The sequence below is a fragment of the Ranitomeya variabilis genome, chromosome 1 (assembly GCF_051348905.1).
Source record: "Ranitomeya variabilis isolate aRanVar5 chromosome 1, aRanVar5.hap1, whole genome shotgun sequence".
In the NCBI taxonomy this organism is placed as follows: domain Eukaryota; kingdom Metazoa; phylum Chordata; class Amphibia; order Anura; family Dendrobatidae; genus Ranitomeya; species Ranitomeya variabilis.
In genome coordinates, this window is record NC_135232.1 from 27,188,698 (window position 1) to 27,206,589 (window position 17,892).

Consider the following 17,892-nt stretch of genomic DNA (forward strand, 5'->3'; position numbering starts at 1 on the left):
TCGGCCCATGATCACCACCGAGACCACCGTGGTCACCCCAACATGCACAATTGTAAAGACCACGACTTGCAGCATTATGACCTCCACCGCTGTCGTGGCCACGGAGGCACCTCCTCAGGTGATCGGTGTTCCTGCTGCCCTAGAACTGAAGACTTTGGGTACACAGACCCCCAGATGGGACAACAGACCCCCTTATGCAGTACCGGGCGGCTCGCAAAACCCAAAGGGGTTGCCTCCGCCGGTGCTGCCTCCTGAGTGGTTTAAGTAAATGCCTTTGTCATCTGAACATGTAAATAGTTCATTTAACTGTTTCCACTGTGTTGCTGCTAAAACCCGTCCAGGGTTAACTCTTAAAGGGATCCCTTTGTTGACCCCGGATCCCTATTCCTTTTTGTTGGTTTTCTACGTTTTGCACAAGTTATCCAGAACTGCTGAATCATGAACAATGCATGATACTAACTCCTTGTATATAGTTTGCACCTTCTTAAAGGTGCTCCCTACTGGTTTTACATAAAAGACGGACTCTTTGCGAAGATACAGTTCTTGGAACCTGCACTGGAGTCCTTGCTGCATACGGACTTGCAGCTTGAGAAGTTGCACTACCTCATAGAGACTTGGTCCCCTCTTAAAGGGGATGTCCACATGTTGCAATTAAGAAAAGTATTGCCTTAAGACAGTTAAATGGTGATAATGTCTTAAAAGAGAAAGTAAAAATGCTGATATGTAAGAGTTAAATGTAACTAAATAGTTAATTGTGAGAATTGTTTGGTAATGTTGATAGAAGAATGAGGACAGGAAGTGAACCCGTAGGGGTTAGTGGTGAGTCCTCTTAGGAGCCATATAGAGATGGCTCAGTGATCTTGAACTGAAAGAAAAATATGTTCTATACTGTGTATAGTAGTGGAAGGACAGTAGGCTCGGGCGGAAAGGAGCGGTCCTGTAACAGAAAGGAGAGGCAGTAGGCCTGGAGCGGTTAGGACAGGCGGTCCTGCAGACGTAAAGTAGGAGAATGTAGCACAGTTGCTTAAGCCTTATAATGTGATATAAGAAGGCCTTGAGTGGATTCAGAGTGTACATCCTTAAAGGCAATGTTAAATTATTGTTCAAAAATTTTGCACTTAGTAGAATACCCGGTTGGGTAAGAAAAGTTATTTATAGTAAGTTATTTAAAAATAAGTAACCATGTTTGTAACGTTCAAGTGTCCTCACCTCCCATAAAGGGAAGCTCTGTTCAAATATGCTTATTGTTATTGCACTCACAAAAATTGTATGTCTTTTTGCTGACATGTATTGTTGTTTTATTCCCAGTCCCGGAGTATTGGATTTAACCGAGGGGAGTGCAGCGCCCAAGAGTCCTGGTCGTTGCAGTACTGTGGCTCCGCCACTAAGGGGGGCTATGGTACGTCTGATGGCACTGAAGGAGTTCATCTGACCAGGTATCACATACACCAATACATTTCACAGCCGGGCCTCCAGGGGGAGCTAAGGGTTCTATTTATTAGGCCACTCCTCACAGTCTGGTAAAACTGGGGGTCAGGCAGGAAGTTAGAGAGAAAGCTGACTGGGTTGGAACCAGGCAACACCTTGTGGCAGAGGGTGTTGTGGGGGAAGATTCGGTAGGGTCCCTGTCAGGGGTGGGATCCTGACAGAGGCCTGGCAACTAGTAAGAACGTTACGGGACCGTGCCTGCTCAGTATAGCGGCGGTGCCCCAAGAAAGGATAAGAAGCGAGATATATTGTGCTGAGTGAGAAACGAGATCAAAGCAAGGAGAATACCAGTAGGAGTCGTGCTGTGAGACCGAGGCAACATTCTACTGAGGCGCACAACCGGCGGCCGGAACGCCGAGGAAGTATAGAGCTCCAAGCCAAACTTCAAACCAACGGCAGGACAGTCAGTCACAGGTGGGCTGTCTCACCTAAATCACCTACGAAGACATAGGGGGCAACCTGTGGAGAGGGGCGACTCTAGGGTCCCGGAAGAGCTCCGAGCCTACCCGTCATACGGGTGCGTAACATCAGGGAGGGACAGTGGATTAGCAGAACATCATCTAATCGAGTTGTGAGGGAACACGAGAAACAGACACAACAGTTGTGGGGACTATCCCGTAAGCACAGCAGGGAAGGACCGCAACACATAGCGCTAGAAGGAAGGCACAGATTTCCACCTGCAAAGAGAACTCTGGAGGTGCCATCGGACCGGCCGGACTTGCGCAGCCCTGTTAGCCGTATTCCAGACTGAGGACCCTGAAGCCTACAGTAAAGAGGTAAAGAGACTGCAACCTGGTGTCCTCGTTATTTACTGCACCGCACCACTACAGTATCACCACCACCACCATCCACATCTATTATTGTACGCCCCTCAGCAGGGTCACGGACCAGGTCTAGCCACCGTGACAACCCCAGAGCAGAGACTCAGAGGCCCGGTACCGGGTACCCCTCGGCCCTGCGGCGGTGGGGGCGCTACACTAGTCGTGTTTGTGCGCCGTAACCATTAGACTGTTAGCGCACCGAGAGTCCTTTCCACCAGTCCAGTATTGAATCTTCTTACATACCAAGTGCATTTATGAAAAGTTATGCGGTTTTTAATTTTATTTTTATATAACTATTTAATTAAAACAACCCTAACCCTAGCACTATCCCTTACACTTGTCCTAACCCTATATCTAATGCTAGTCCTAACCATCTTCACAGCCCTAACTCTTGTCCTAATACTAATCCTTTCCGTATCCCTAACCCCAGCCCTAATGCTAGTCCTAACTGTAATACTAGCCCTAACCCTTGTCTAATCCTAGTCCTAACCCTAGCCTTAACCCTATTCTTAGTACTAACCCTTGCACTATCCTAACCCTATCCCTAATGTTAGTCCTAACCATAATCCTAGCCCTAACACTTGTCATAATCCAAGTACTAACCCTAATCTTAGCCCTAACCCTAGCACTATCCCTAACCTTAGTCCTAGCCCTAGTTTTAACCCTAGCCCTAATGCTAGTTCTAACTATAGCTCTAACCATAACCTAACCATAATCCTAGTCTTAATCCTTGTTGAAGCCTTAACCCTAATCTTAGCCCTAACCCTAGCACTATGTCTAGCACTAGTCTTAATGCTAGTCCTAACTATAGCTCTAACCATAACCTTAGTCTTAATCCTTGTTGAAGCCTTAGCCTTAACCCTAATCTTAGCCCTACCCTAGCACTATGCCTAGCCCTAGTCCTAATGCTAGTCCTAACTATAGCTCTAACCATAACCCTAGTCTTAATCCTTTTCCAAGCCTTAGCCTTAACCCTAATCTTAGCCCTAACCCTAGCACAATGGCTAGCCCTAGTCCTAATGCTAGTCCTAACTATAACTCTAACCATAACCTAACCATAACCCTTGCCCTAATCTTTGTCCTAACTCTAGCCTTAACCCTAAGCTTAGTCCTAACGCTAGCCTTAATTCTAGCCCTGACCCTAGTCCTTACACTAACAAGTGAGAGTCTAGATGAGGAGCTGTGAAACAGCAACGTGCAGCCTTTGTCATCTCAGACACTAACTATGCAGAGTGCAGCAGTCGAGATGAGTTTGTTATTGGCTGTTGTGCTCTGCATAGGCAAGAACTGAGATTACAAAGCTCACTTCATCATAGGACGCATTCAGACGTTCATGTTAATCGGTTGCTGCCTATGCAGAGCACAGCAGCCGATAAAAAGTTATTTTGACTGGTGCGCTGGGCATAGGAACCTGGGCCAACAGATGTCAACACACCCCTATCTACCTAGTGACATCAATTATCTGTGTGATGTACGGACATGTCAGGTCCTCAGAGACAAATGTTCTCTGCTGATGTTTTCTGTTACGGTTGATACCAAATCAGGGACCCCAATTACAATGCATGAAAAAAATTCAATATTTTGCAGTTTCCATCACTGTCCACTAGAGAGCGCTACCATCATTGTACTGGATTTAATGTATTTTTTCTGAACTAAAACTGAAATCCTCGCTGATCTTTCATGTTGACTACGTCCTCAGTTTGGATCAAAGTTCCTAAAATTTCTTGGAACAACACCATGGGAAACATTCTGTGATAACCATGTGATAAAGAAATGTCCCAACTTGTTATATTATACTCTAGATAAGGCTTGTAAGTAGAAAGATTAATAATATAGCTGCAGTACCGGGCACAGCCACAAGGTGCATGTGAGGCGCTATAAGAAATAAAGAGTGTAAAGCTGCAGTACCAGGCACAGCCACAATCACCAGAGTGGCGCTATAGCTGTGTAAATGACAAAGGGGAACAAGCATTGTGACATTCATTCTGCTGGTAGTCAGGTGGGAGGAGAAGTAACTACTCTTCTCGCCCTCCTTTATTGATATCAGATCATGTGAAGATTCTCTGGTTTCTTGAGGACCATTGTATCTGTTCTCGGATCTCGGAGCTGTGCCGGGCTCATTATCTTTGTCAAACAGACCCTGTGGTTGTAAGCCGGCATGGTGACAGGTGTTATGGGTGGTATGTGTCTTATCCAGAATAAATGTAGATATCAGTCCGGAAGAGACTGATTCCTGACATGGAATCTATAAAGAGCGCCTCTCTCTGGAGGACCCGTCCCGTCCGGTATTAGCACATTGATATAAATGACTCGGTGTAATACTACATTTCTCCTGTAGGGGAGCTGCAGGGAAACGGAACACTCACTGCCAGGATTCCCCACAGATCACAGCTGATCACTGATCACATCAGCCCTTTAGGAACCCTTCCAACAAGTAGGGATTGTCCTAAGCGGAGAACTCCTATATATCCTTCCATTTAGTGGGGGGGGGGGGGGGTTGGTAGGGGAGCGTCTCTTTAATTTTGATTTTGTTAAATGTAGAGAGAAATTAATTATTAAATAGGAATTAATGTATCTACTATAAATTATAGTAGACATATAGAAAGAGTTTTATCCCAAAATGTAATATTTTGGATGTTTCTCTGTAGCCATCGCTTCCTGTAACTCTCCGCACATCTCCCGGCAGCGGCCGCAATTACCGAATCTGCTGTCAGACTGAGCGACATCTTTATAATGAAGTGACCAGGTGACGACCCCTGCTGCTGCCACAGTAATACGGGCAATTAAAAGATGTATTCCAAGAAAAGTATCCATTCCTCTCTGGTACGTTACTGACCATCGCTTGCTGATAGCATGGACACCAACACTAAATCACACCATGCCATGATGCATGGGTGCCCACAAAGAAGAGCAATCTGGCTCCAAGCCCAGAACACCATAGAAAAGTGAGAATGAATTATATCTATGTGTCAATAGAAAGATACACAGATATATAGAAACGCGGGAGGACAGATATAAGACGAAAGAAATATAGTATAGCTGATCAGCAAGCTTTGACTGTGTGGGCACTTCCAGTCCCATCACAGCCATGTCAAGTATTGGCATGTCTGTGATTGGCCAGTGACGCACAGCGCTTAAAAAAATAAATACATTTTAAAAAAAGGGCATATGGTCCTCTGTAATCTTGATAACCAGCACAGATAAAGCTGACAGCTGTGGGCTGCAACTGTCAGCTGTCAACTTTATCTTGGCTGATTATAAAAAATCCCCATGCGGTTTTATTTTAATTATTTAAATAAGTCATTTTAAAAAATGTTTTGGAGTTCCCGCCATTTTGATAACCAGCCAAGCTAAAGTAGACAGCTGGGGGCTGGTATTCTCAGACTGGGAAGAGGCCATGGATATTGGCAATCCACAGCCTAAAAATAGCAGCTTGCAGCTGTCCCAGAAAAAGAGCATCCACTAGATGCGCCAATTCTGGCGCTTAGCCTCGGCTCTACCAACTTGCCTTGGTGCGATGGCAAGTGGGGTAATAAGTTTTGGGGTTGATGTCAATTGTTTTATGGCCACTGACATCAAGCCCACAGGTTAGTAATGTAGAGGTGTCTATAAGACGCCCCCATTACTAACCCCGTAAGTTTAAGATAAAAAATGCACACAGCAAAGTCCATTATCTGAAATTAAAAGTCCCTGACCTTTTTTTACTCATTTAATCATCAAAAATAAAAACGAAAAAACAAACTTATACTCACCTGTCTTACGATAATAAATTTGTCCCATGAAGAGCTCAACTCAGCTACATCTTGGCTGAGCGATGGCATGATGTGACCACTCAGCCTGCCACCCAAAACACACTAAGGTGAAAGTGGGAACAAGGCTACTTGTGACCGGCGGCAACCTCAATGCCGTCACCGCCAGTCACACTCAGCCAAGTTCTCACGCTCAGCTCCGTGTATCCTGTGTTCAGGGCTAAGTGGTCGCATCATACCATCGCTCAGCAATGCATTCAGATGTAGTAGAGTTGGACCTTGTTGTGGAACTATCGACAGACAGTGAGTATGAAAAAATGAAAATAAAAGGCGTCGGGTCCCCAATAATTTTCATAACCAGCAGAGGGAAAGCTGATGGCTCGGGGTGATGTTAATATTTTGGGAAGGGGCCAATAGCCATAAAGGTTCCCAGGCTATGAATATCATCTCACATCTGCTTGCATAGCCTTTACTGGTTATTACAGGGGAGACCCCCTAATATAATGATGTGGGGTCCCCCCTATGTTTACTAACCAGCAAAAGCTAAACAGACAGCTGCAGGCTGATATTAATTGCTTAGGAAGGGGCCATGGATATAGTTTCCTCCCCAGAATAAGAACATCAGCCCTCAGCAGCCCCATAAATGATGTTTACCTAAGGTGTGCCAATTCTGGCACTTAGCGGTGGCAAGTGGAGTAATATTAGTGGGGTTGATGTCAGCTTTGCATTTTCAGCTGGCATCAAACCCAGCAATTAGTAATGGAGAGACATTAGACGCCAATATTACTAAACCCATAAGTTTAAGTTAAAAACAAACACACAGAGCAAAGACCTTTATTTGAAATAAAAGCTCCCCGACCCTCTTTTAACCATTTATTGCTTTCAAAATAAACATAAAAAATCACAGTATTCCTTACCTGTCCGTCGATAATCCTTTTGTCCCACGAAGAGCCCAACTCAGCTTCTTCTGAATGCTTTGCTGAGAGGTGGCATGATGTGACCGCTCAGGCCTGCATCCAGGATACACTGAGGTGAACGTGAGAACTTGGCTGCATGTGACCAGCGATTATGTCATTGAAGTTACCGCCTGTCACACACAGCCACATTCCCAAGATCAGCTCAGTTTGTCCTTAATATCGGGCTGAGTGTCATGCCACCACTCAGCAATGCATTCAGAAGTAGCTGAGTTGGGCTCTTTGTGGGACAAATGAATTAACGGCGGACAGGTGAGTATAAGTTTGTTTTTTTTATTTTTATTGAATACATGGGTAAAAGAGGGTTGGGGAGTTTTAATTCCAATAAAGGACTTTTTTCTCTGTGTGTTTTTTTTACTTAAACTTACGGGATTATTAATGGGGGAACCTTATAGACGCCTCTCCATTACTAATCCCTGGGCTTGATGTCAGCAGCCATAAAACAGCGACATCAACCCCAAATCTATTACCCCACTTTCCACCGCACCTGGACAAGTGGGAAGAGCGGCTAAGAGCTGATGTTCTTAGTCTGGGAGGGGGACCAATATCCATGGCCCTTTCCTAGGCTATTAATATCAGTCTGCAGCAGTCTGTTTAGCCTTAACTTGTAATTGAATATAAGGGGGACAAACAAGTAAAGTAGCACTCTGTAGCACTAAAACATGTAAATATGAAATATATGAAATATGAATAGCATTACTGTTCTATATAGTAAGAAAACATTGAGATACTTAGCACATGATTTGGCCAATTCATGCATGACCAGCAGCCACAACAAGGCGATCTCAGATCTGCTGGGAACCTACATGTCTAGTGTGAACACCTCTTTTAGGCTAAAACCTGAATTTATAGGCAGGTAGGATCCTACTGCAATTAAACCCGCCACATGCTGGAGGGTGGAGTGCTCGGTCAGAGAGCTAATATACAAATAACAAAAAACTGACTGGCACTTCCAAATAAGAAAACTCGTGTGCACCATGCACCTGTGCACACCAGTTTTCTGATTTGGAAGTGCCAGTCAGTCAGTCTTTTGTTATTTGTATAAGGGGGACCAACATCATTTTTCTAGGGTTGTACCCCTATAATAACCAGTAAAGACTACACAGACAGCTGTGAGCTGATACTAGTTGCCTGGGAACCTTTATGGATATTGGCCCCTTCACAGAATATTAACATCAGCCCCGAGACTTCGGCTATCCCTCAGCAGGTTATGAAAACTGCGGGGGACCCCATGCCATTTTATTAATGCATTTTTAAATTTATTTAATAAGTACATTGAACAGTAAAATACACACACACTGACAGCACTGTATCACATTGACATCTTTATTATAATGCACAGGTGCTGGCTGGTGAAAATACTACTCTCATCAGCGTTGCCTGCTCTCGCTCTTATCACAAAGAGTAGTACTCATCAGCCGAAGACTGACCAGCAGCAAACTTTGTCACCAGAAGTAAGGCCATGTGCACACGTTCAGTATTTTTCGCGTTTTTTTGCGTTTTTTCGCTATAAAAACGTGATACAAACGTGATAAAAACGCTAACATATGCCTCCTATTATTTACAGTGTATTCCGCATTTCTTGTGCAAATGTTGCATTTTTTTCTGAGAAAAAATCGCATCGCGGAAAAAAAAGCAACATGTTCATTAAAAATGCGGAATTGCGGGGATTCCGCACACCTAGGAGTGCATTGATCTGCTTACTTCCCGCATGGGGCTGTGCCCACCATGCGGGAAGTAAGCAGATTATGTGCGGTTGGTACCCAGGGTGGAGGAGAGGAGACTCTCCTCCACGGACTGGGCACCATATAATTGGTAAAAAAAAAAGAATTAAAATAAAAAATCGTGATATACTCACCTTCGATGGCCCCGGAGGCATGCTGCCGCTTCCGTTCCTTTAGATGGTCTGTGTTCAGGACCTGCGATGACGTCGCGGCCTTGTGATTGGTTGCGTGACCGCTCATGTGACCGCTCAGCGACCAATCACAAGCCGCGACGTCATCGCAGGTCCTGAACACACACAGCATCTATAGGAACGGACGCCTGCAGGTGAGTATAAGCATTTTTTTTTTTTTTTAATTATTTTTAAACATTCTATCTTTTACTATTGATGCTGCATAGGCAGCATCTATAGTAAAAAGTTGGTCACACTTGTCAAACACTATGTTTGACAAGTGTGACCAACCTGTCAGTCAGTTTTCCAAGCGATGCTACAGATGGCTTGGAAAACTTTAGCATTCTGCAAGCTAATTACGCTTGCAAAATACTAAAAAAAAACGCGAAAAAAACGGGGAAAAAATGCAAAAATAAAATGCGGATTTCTTGAAGAAAATTTCCGGTTTTCTTCAGGAAATTTCTGCAAGAAATCCTGACGTGTGCACATACCTTTACGTGTGATGTTACCGCTGGTCAGAGACACTGTTTCCCACGCTGTCACACAGATGACAGTATGAGAAACACTCCCCTTATTCATTTGAATGGGGTCTGGGTCCAATCCGGGTATGGGAACAGTTCTGGTACCCAAACTAAACTTTTTTTTAAAAGTTCATCCAAACCCGATGGACCCAAATATCCACAGAGTGCATTAGGTTGGCTACAATAAAAAGCCACTGTACAATGTCCAGTTTTACTGTATTGGGAGGTTCCGAGCGGGTCAGAAAACCAGTAAGTATCTGGTGCGACCACTGCAATACATGTCCTTGGCATAGAGTTTCAGCTTCCGGTAATCGTGTACAGATTCTTACAACATGGGTCCGTGCATTATCACGCTGCAACATGAAGTGATAGTTATGGTGAATGGCACAACAACACAACAATGGTCAGTGGGACCTCGTCATGGTATCTCTGTGCATTCAAAATGGCATTATATTCCTGGAAGCTGAAAACATCCCAGTTCTTGCATGGCCAGCATACTCACCGGACATGGCCCCCGATGAGCATCCCAAACATGTTGTCTAATCAGCATTTGGATATGCCACACCTGTGAGGTGGATGGATGATCTCAGCAAAGGAGAAGAGCTCACTAACACAGATTAGAAGAAGAGCTCACTAACACAGATGAGGAGAAGAGCTCACTAACACAGATGAGAAGGGCTCACTAACACAGATTAGGAGAAGAGCTCACTAACACAGATTAGGAGAAGAGCTCACTAACACAGATGAGAAGGGCTCACTAACACAGATTAGGAGAAGAGCTCACTAACACAGATTAGGAGAAGAGCTCACTAACACAGATTAGGAGAAGAGCTCACTAACACAGATTAGGAGAAGAGCTCACTAACACAGATTAGGAGAAGAGCTCACTAACACAGATTAGGAGAAGAGCTCACTAACACAGATGAGGAGAAGAGCTCACTAACACAGAGTAAGAGAAGAGCTCACTAACACAGATTAGGAGAAGAGCTCACTAACACAGATTAGGAGAAGAGCTCACTAACACAGATTAGGAGAAGAGCTCACTAACACAGATGAGGAGAAGAGCTCACTAACACAGATTAGGAGAAGAGCTCACTAACACAGATTAGGAGAAGAGCTCACTAACACAGATTAGTAGAAGAGCTCACTAACACAGATGAGGAGAAGAGCTCACTAACACAGAGTAAGAGAAGAGCTCACTAACACAGATTAAGAGAAGAGCTCACTAGCACAGATTAGGAGAAGAGCTCACTAACACAGATTAGGTGAAGAGCTCACTAACACAGATTAGGAGAAGAGCTCACTAACACAGATTAGGAGAAGAGCTCACTAACACAGATTAGGAGAAGAGATCACTAACACAGATTAGGAGAAGAGATCACTAACACAGATTAGGAGAAGAGCTCACTAACACAGATGAGGAGAAGAGCTCACTAACACAGATGAGAAGAGCTCACTAACACAGATGAGAAGAGCTCACTAACACAGATGAGGAGAAGAGCTCACTAACACAGATTAGGAGAACAGCTCACTAACAGAGATTAGGAGAAGAGCTCACTAACAGAGATTAGGAGAAGAGCTCACTAACACTGATTAGGAGAAGAGCTCACTAACAAAGATTAGGAGAAGAGCTCACTAACACAGATTAGGAGAAGAGCTCACTAACACAGATTAGGAGAAGAGCTCACTAACATAGATTAGGAGAAGAGATCACTAACACAGATTAGGAGAAGAGCTCACTAACACAGATTAGGAGAAGAGCTCACTAACAGAGATCAGGAGAAGAGCTCACTAACACAGATTAGGAGAAGAGCTCACTAACACAGATTAGGAGAAGAGCTCACTAACACAGATTAGGAGAAGAGCTCACTAACATAGATTAGGAGAAGAGATCACTAACAGATTAGGAGAAGAGCTCACTAACACAGATTAGGAGAAGAGCTCACTAACAGAGATCAGGAGAAGAGCTCACTAACACAGATTAGGAGAAGAGCTCACTAACACAGATTAGGAGAAGAGCTCACTAACACAGATTAGGAGAAGAGCTCACTAACAAAGATTAGGAGAAGAGCTCACTAACACAGATTAGGAGAAGAGCTCACTAACAGAGATCAGGAGAAGAGCTCACTAACACAGATTAGGAGAAGAGCTCACTAACACAGATTAGGAGAAGAGCTCACTAACACAGATTAGGAGAAGAGCTCACTAACACAGATTAGGAGAAGAGCTCACTAACATAGATTAGGAGAAGAGATCACTAACAGATTAGGAGAAGAGTTCACTAACACAGATTAGGAGAAGAGCTCACTAACAGAGATCAGGAGAAGAGCTCACTAACACAGATTAGGAGAAGAGCTCACTAACACAGATTAGGAGAAGAGCTCACTAACACAGATTAGGAGAAGAGCTCACTAACACAGATTAGGAGAAGAGCTCACTAACAAAGATTAGGAGAAGAGCTCACTAACACAGATTAGGAGAAGAGCTCACTAACACAGATTAGGAGAAGAGCTCAGTAACACAGATTAGGAGAAGAGCTCAGTAACACAGATTAGGAGAAGAGCTCACTAACAAAGATTAGGAGAAGAGCTCACTAACACAGATTAGGAGAAGAGCTCACTAACACAGATTAGGAGAAGAGCTCACTAACACAGATTCAGGCAAATTTGTGAACAATATTTTAGAGAAAAGGGTCTTTTGTGTCCATAGAAAAAGTCTTAGATCTTTGAGTTCAGCTCATGAAAAATGGGAGCAAATACAAAAGTGTTGTGTTTATATTTTTGTTCGGCGTACACAGATAAGAGTTCTGGGGCTGCAGGAGTCTTTAAAAGTGACTTTTTTTTGCTGAATTGGGAGAATTCACAGCAGAAAGTGTGTACATGTTGCTACTAAACCAAATTTGCAATTGGGGGTGAATACCGGTATATTTGCCACTGTAAACAGACAGATTCTCGATTGTGGTGGGTTCTGTAAGTCCTACTGCAGAGCTGTACATGTGGAAGCTTTCCAGGGCAAAGTGGAACAGCAGAGCTGGAAATGTTGGAAGTCACTTGCAGCAGAGTGGAAAATCAGCGCTAGATGTGCTAGAAGCCACCTGGAGCAGAGTGGAACAGCAGAGCTGGATATGCTGAAAACCACCTGGAGGAGAATGGAACAGCAGAGCTGGATATGTCAGATGGTATCTGGAGCAGAGTGAAACAGCAGAGCTGGATATATTAAAGTCACCTGGAGCAGACTGGAACAGCAGAGCCCAATATGCAGGAAGTCACTTGTATCAAACTGGAACAGCAGAGCAGGATATGCCACAAGCTACTTGCAGTAGAGTAGAAGAGCAGAGCCGGACAGCAGGTGAGTTACACATGCTTTAGCTCCTGGTGGTCTAGTAGTTTAGTGTCCAATTCCCTGGTGATCAGTGTGATTGACATGGAGTGGCTGAGAGGTCTGCTGTGCAGGGGAAAAACAGTGATGAGGAACAGGAGCTACAACCTTTTCATTTTCTAGATCCTAAAGGTTGGACCCCACCGGACACAAGCCAAGGTTCCATGCATTTGGCAGAGAATCACTTTGGCAGTATGCAGCTGCAGCGAGCTATTACTCATGTACCAATTTTGTGACTTTGACTTAGGACGAGTCATTTTTGCGCAATATGTGGCAATAAATACATATTTTTGTAATTGAGAACATGAGCAGATCACACTGTAAGAAGAAGCAATTGAAAATGGAAGAGAAAAGTTTTGTGTCCAAAAAACATTCACCGCCCACATTATGGTTCTGTATGAACATGAAAAATAAGACCCTCTACGTAGGAGGGAGCCGGGATGTGATCCATGCCGCAGTGCCTGCATGTGGCCAGGGGGAAGCTGTCATCTTCCCAGTTCTCAGAATGATGCATCCTCCTCCAACAAGGGACCAAGGAACCGGCTGCAGAACATCTTGTTCTGTTTAGTAATATCCCAAAAAGATTTCCAGGAAACAGTCATCAGGAAGGAAAGAAAGTTACATTCACTTCAAGATGAGGTCCCAAGTCGTTTCCACTTAATAGGGGGATTTTCTAAGTTTCTGTGTTCGGAAAGTCAGGAATTGTCAGCTATAACCACTAATAGAGTTGCCACATAAGTCTCCATACACATCAAGGTCGAATGTGAATGGAGACCTCCTGACTCTCCACCGACCCATGATATCTACTGTAGAGTAAGAAGAACTGGCCAGTTGGAATTTCAACGATCGATCCTTTTTTTCCAGGGGAGAATAAAAAGTTTGGCCAAAACAACTGCATCCATGTTTGGCCGACAGTCATCACATGTGTGTGACCACACTCTAATGATGATGAGATGACTCTGCTCCTCTGTCAAAGTCTATACAGCAAAGCTAACAAGTAAATTACAGGAAACAGAGTGTCAGCTCATTGTAACTCCTTTAGAGGCCAGTATGAGAAGTCTTTACTCATTATGGAGCACACTGTACGATACTGGTCCACCATATTATTTCTTGGAAAATCCCTATAAAATACAATAAAATGTTTTTCTTTCTTATAAAAGCTCAACTTAATATTATTACGGATTCGCCGTCACTTCTGTATCTTCTTTCCAGGCTGCAGGCAGCGAGCGTGACGTCTCCTGGCCGCGCCACATGCGGACCAGTAAGGAGACTCCGAGCAGCAGCTGCCATCGTTCTCAGGACATTATGGTCTATTACATTAGCGTTTTCCAGTAACTCGCTGTAAATGCTTGATGTGATTTCGTGAAGCTTTCAATATTAATGGTTCGGTTACTTAAGATTTTTTTTTTAATCATTTTCATCTTTTTAATGATTCCGCAAAGCAGAACACTGCATAATGCTCAGTTCACATGCAGAATATTAATCTGATCGCCTGCAGAGGTGGCGGGATCTGGCCTTCATGGAAGCTGCTTTTTACGCCTATCTTCCTGCCGATCTTTATGCTTCCTAATCGGATAGGCATGTGACTGCAGCAACCAATCACTGTGTCCAAAACATCAACTCTGTGGCTAATGATTGGCTGCAGCAGTCACACAATAGGTAACATACAAAAAACTGCAACTGATCCTGCCGATCCCTGTACAGAGTAGAGATCCTGACCTCGCAGACCGTAGTGGTTACTACATGAGCTGAGATAGCCCTAACCACAGATTAGACGATGCTAGCTTGGTCCTATGCTGCCTAAAAGGCTGTCCTCCTTAAGAACCGTAGGGCAGAGCAGAGTGCTAATTACCTACAGAAGGGAAAACGTGCTGAAACTAAAAGAAATCCCAGAGTAAGTAAAACAAACAGCAAAATATAAAAAAAAGATTAAGTACGCACTGTTGGGATAATATTATGCCTACTTCCTAAAAAGAAACAGGGTAAAGACCATAAACAGCACAGAGAAAAACCCTAGCTGGTCTTTCACTGACTGGCTTAAACTACAGCAGTGTGAATGGATATCCAAATGAGACCAGCAGGAAATACCAGCAAGGGGAAAGTACATAAAGCCGCACCCGAAAGTTGATAGGGCAGAAAAATAAGTAGATGAAAACACCTGTTACCCTAAAAAGTCTGAAGTAAGGATAACAGAAACTAAACACCCAGAGAAAAGAAAGGTGTATCTGCTGTAGCTTGGCAGAAAGAGAAGCCGACCACCAAGCACTCAATGGTTGGAACCCAGCGCATGACACTTATCATGTACAAGTGCAGCAGTGGAGGGGCACAAACAAACATATCATAGATGAAATTACTGATCTGGAGGCCAGAGCAGTGCAGGGGTAGTAATGAGCTTTGGTGGTAGATTAAATTTGGTTTTTCGCGTCTTTCATATTTACCTGGGAGGTGGAGGGAATCCGCTGTTGGCAGCAGCCGTATTTTCAGAGCTGTAACTGAATCCTTGTTCATCAGTAGCAGCAGCTCAGCTCTGATAAATCCTTCTTTGTTTTCTTACAGTTCGTGGATAAGGTTGAGTTGATGTAACAGTACCTGGCATTATTATTATTATGTGAGGATCGCTTATGTTTGTGCCTACAACACAGAGTGATATTTGGAAACAGCAAGAAATCAACCGAAATAACTTCCCGCTTGGATTATAAGCCAATCTTAAAGTTAATGTCCACTTTTACAAAAACGTTTCTATATATCTTTAAAGTAGCCAGAGCTAAATTTTCAAATGTCCATGTATAGATATAGATTTACAAAAGTATGCGACTTTGAAGCTACCACTAAGGGGAGCTCCCTGTATACAGAGATACATGATAAGATCCTGTCTGCAGCCACCACTAGGGGGAGCTCCCTGTATACAGAGATACATGATAAGATCCTGTCTGCAGCCACCACTAGGGGGAGCTCCCTGTATACAGAGATACATGATAAGATCCTGCCTGCAGCCACCACTAGGGGGAGCTCCCTGTATACAGAGATACATGATAAGATCCTGTCTGCAGCCACCACTAGGGGGAGCTCCCTGTATACAGAGATACATGATAAGATCCTGTCTGCAGTCACCACTAGGGGGAGCTCCCTGTATACAGAGATACATGATAAGATTCTGTCTGCAGTCACCACTAGGGGGAGCTCCCTGTATACAGAGATACATGATAAGATCCTGTCTGCAGTCACCACTAGGGGGAGCTCCCTGTATACAGAGATACATGATAAGATCCTGTCTGCAGTCACCACTAGGGGGAGCTCCCTGTATACAGAGATACATGATAAGATCCTGTCTGCAGTCACCACTAGGGGAGCTCCCTGTATACAGAGATACATGATAAGATCCTGTCTGCAGCCACCACTAGGGGGAGCTCCCTGTATACAGAGATACATGATAAGATCCTGTCTGCAGTCACCACTAGGGGGAGCTCCCTGTATACAGAGATACATGATAAGATCCTGTCTGCAGTCACCACTAGGGGGAGCTCCCTGTATACAGAGATACATGATAAGATTCTGTCTGCAGCCACCACTAGGGGGAGCTCCCTGTATACAGAGATACATGATAAGATCCTGTCTGCAGTCACCACTAGGGGGAGCTCCCTGTATACAGAGATACATGATAAGATCCTGTCTGCAGTCACCACTAGGGGGAGCTCCCTGTATACAGAGATACATGATAAGATCCTGTCTGCAGTCACCACTAGGGGGAGCTCCCTGTATACAGAGATACATGATAAGATCCTGTCTGCAGTCACCACTAGGGGGAGCTCCCTGTATACAGAGATACATGATAAGATTCTGTCTGCAGCCACCACTAGGGGGAGCTCCCTGTATACAGAGATGCATGATCAGATCCTGTCTGCAGTCACCACTAGGGGGAGCTCCCTGTATACAGAGATACATGATAAGATCCTGTCTGCAGTCACCACTAGGGGAGCTCCCTGTATACAGAGATACATGATAAGATCCTGTCTGCAGCCACCACTAGGGGGAGCTCCCTGTATACAGAGATACAAGATAAGATCCTGTCTGCAGTCACCACTAGGGGGAACTCCCTGTATACAGAGATGCATGATCAGATCCTCTCTGCAGCCACCACTAGGGGGAGCTCCCTGTATACAGAGATACATGATAAGATCCTGTCTGCAGTCACCACTAGGGGGAGCTCCCTGTATACAGAGATACATGATAAGATCCTGTCTGCAGCCACCACTAGGGGGAGCTCCCTGTATACAGAGATACAAGATAAGATCCTGTCTGCAGTCACCACTAGGGGGAGCTCCCTGTATACAGAGATGCATGATCAGATCCTCTGCAGCCACCACTAGGGGGAGCTCCCTGTATACAGAGATACATGATAAGATCCTGTCTGCAGTCACCACTAGGGGGAGCTCCCTGTATACAGAGATACATGATAAGATCCTGTCTGCAGCCACCACTAGGGGGAGCTCCCTGTATACAGAAATACATGATAAGATTCTGTCTGCAGCCACCACTAGGGGGAGCTCCCTGTATACAGAGATACATGATAAGATCCTGTCTGCAGTCACCACTAGGGGAGCTCCCTGTATACAGAGATACATGATAAGATCCTGTCTGCAGCCACCACTAGGGGGAGCTCCCTGTATACAGAGATACAAGATAAGATCCTGTCTGCAGTCACCACTAGGGGGAACTCCCTGTATACAGAGATACATGATAAGATCCTATCTGCAGTCACCACTAGGGGGAGCTCCCTGTATACAGAGATACATGATAAGATTCTCTCTGCAACCACCACTAGGGGGAGCTCCCTGTATACAGAGATACATGATAAGATTCTGTCTGCAGTCACCACTAGGGGGAGCTCCCTGTATACAGAGATACATGATAAGATTCTCTCTGCAGCCACCACTAGGGGGAGCTCCCTGTATACAGAGATACATGATAAGATTCTCTCTGCAGCCACCACTAGGGGGAGCTCCCTGTATACAGAGATACATGATAATATTCTGTCTGCAGCCACCACTAGGGGGAGCTCCCTGTATA

The 17,892-nt window shown here is 44.5% G+C and overlaps 1 long non-coding RNA gene across 1 annotated transcript; it reads left to right on the plus strand.

Moving 5' to 3' along the window:
- Positions 1-4,320: 4,320 nt before the first annotated feature.
- On the plus strand, positions 4,321-5,200 carry LOC143793662 (uncharacterized). The gene is made up of 3 exons (XR_013220179.1): positions 4,321-4,489; positions 4,648-4,743; positions 4,958-5,200. It is a non-coding gene; the product is annotated as an uncharacterized LOC143793662 (long non-coding RNA).
- Positions 5,201-17,892: the final 12,692 nt, after the last annotated feature.